This window comes from Mandrillus leucophaeus, unplaced genomic scaffold (genome assembly GCF_000951045.1).
Source record: "Mandrillus leucophaeus isolate KB7577 unplaced genomic scaffold, Mleu.le_1.0 Scaffold157, whole genome shotgun sequence".
Taxonomy (NCBI): domain Eukaryota; kingdom Metazoa; phylum Chordata; class Mammalia; order Primates; family Cercopithecidae; genus Mandrillus; species Mandrillus leucophaeus.
In genome coordinates this window covers 4,921,784-4,923,789 of record NW_012101554.1, presented here as the reverse complement: position 1 = coordinate 4,923,789, position 2,006 = coordinate 4,921,784, and the positions used below count along the sequence as shown (strand labels likewise).

The 2,006-nt window shown below is 41.6% G+C and overlaps 1 protein-coding gene across 3 annotated transcripts in view; it reads left to right on the top strand.

The window, feature by feature from the left end:
- CORO1C (coronin, actin binding protein, 1C) overlaps positions 1–2,006 on the top strand; it is an 85,676-nt gene that overhangs the window by 80,356 nt on the left and 3,314 nt on the right. The gene's annotated exons all lie outside the window — the stretch shown is intronic.

Here is a 2,006-nt window from a genome sequence, read left to right as displayed (position 1 = left end):
GGGTGTGGTGGTGGGTGCCTGTAATCCCAGCTACATTTTTAATCTTCAAACTGAGGTCATGGTCAGTGTTCCCTGGTGGGCAAGTAGGGGAGAGCCTGGCTCGGGGATGGAAAAGGGGACAGTTTTCCTACCCTATGAGTGGAAGAACCAGAATCAGAACTGTATTTGGGGCCCCACTGGTCCTAAAATAGAGAAACCAAAGGTCCTACAGTGGGGCGATAGGTTAGCTTGATTTAGGAAGTTCAGCTATGATTTAATTTCTACCTCTCTGTACTACTTCTGATTTTTAAAAAATTCGTATTCTAAATGCTGGGCTTCCTAAGGGACAGGCTTTTTTCTCATGCTAGTCAACAAATGTACCCTCTGAGACTCAGTGACCACTAGCCATTTCAACCAACAGAATAATTAGCATTACATCATCACATGTAGGGTCATACCAAACATTTGTATAACACTGTATTTATACGGACTTTTAAAAACCTTGCTGTTCTGGTCTCACAATTAAAGAATTGATGCTTATGTCTTTCAAAATAAAAGTAAAAGAATTTTTATAAGCCCCCTTTTTATATTAATCTCTAGTAAAAATACAAAAATTAGCTGTGTGTGGTGGTGGGTGCCTGTAATCCCAGCTACCTGGGAGGCTGAGGCAGGAGAATCCCTTGAACCCGGAAGGTGGAGGTTGCAGTGAGCCAAGATGGTGCCACTGTACTCCAGCCTGGGCAACAGAGTGAAACTGTCTCAAACAAACAAAAACAAACAAACCAAAACTTTCTATGGGAGTTTTTGTTTGTTTGTTTTAGTTGGAATAATGAAGGAAAGCTGTTACAGATAATTGAAAATTGTGGTTTAAACCAAACTAATCAAAATAGACTGAATTCAAGTTTATGATTACATCCAGTATTTCAAAACACATTTGTTGTCATCTAAAAGTTCCACATACTATAAACACAGTTGTTTGGAATGTCTCCGATTTATGAAGTGTTTCTTGAGCATTTATTATATGGCAGGCACTGTGCTAAATATGCTACTTGCTACCTCTTACTTTTCATAACAATCCTATGTGGTAGGTGTTACTTTTATCCCCGTTTTATGGATGAAGAACTTAAGGCTTGCTGAGGTTGTCACACTCTCATGGGTTTTTAGTAGTACAGCTGGAAGTCAAAGCCAAGTCAGTCTTTTTATTCGCTATACTAACCACAGAATTTTCATTAAATCGGTCTTTAAAAATGTTTTTGGGCCAGGAGTGGTGGTTCACCCTCTAATCCCAACACTTTGGGAGGCCAAGGTGGGAGGATCACTTGAGCCTGGGAGTTCAAGAGCAGTATGGACAATCTAGTGAGACCCTGTCTCTACAAAACATTAAAAAAATTAGCCAGGTGTGGTAGTATGTACCTGTGGTCCCAGTTACTCCAGAGGCTGAGGTGGGAGGATTTGCTTGAGCCCAGGAGGTCAAGGCCTCAGTGAGCTTGTGCCACTGCACTCCAGCCTGGGCGATAGAGCAAGACCCGGTCTCAAAAAAAAAAAAAAAATGTTTTTGGTTTATTTGGGACTCTTTTGGTTTTTGGTTTAAATAGTGAAGAGGCACATTTGACACAACCTTGCCTTTAAAGAGGACGATGATTTTATAAACCTTTACCACCCTGAGCTCTACTCAGCTTTTGTTCCCCTGATGCGTTAGAGCAATGTATCTGCCAGGTTGTCTTCAATGGACTCCTGCCCAGTATCAGATGCCAAAGGCTGCAGGTTTCCAGGAGAAATGAGTTTCACTGGTTTTGCATATTTGATGTGGCCGTGTCTTCTCTGACTTAAACTCTTGGAATTCAAAAAACATTTCCCCAGCAGCATTGACGCCCACACTCAACTCCCCCCTTGCACACCAGCCATTTGATCTGGTGATCTGGTCAGAATGCTCACTAAGGCCACCTCTTTTGCCAGGAGCTTTAGAGAGATTTTTTTATTGTTTCCCATCTTGACTGACAAAGAAAATTGGCTTGACCTTATCAGAG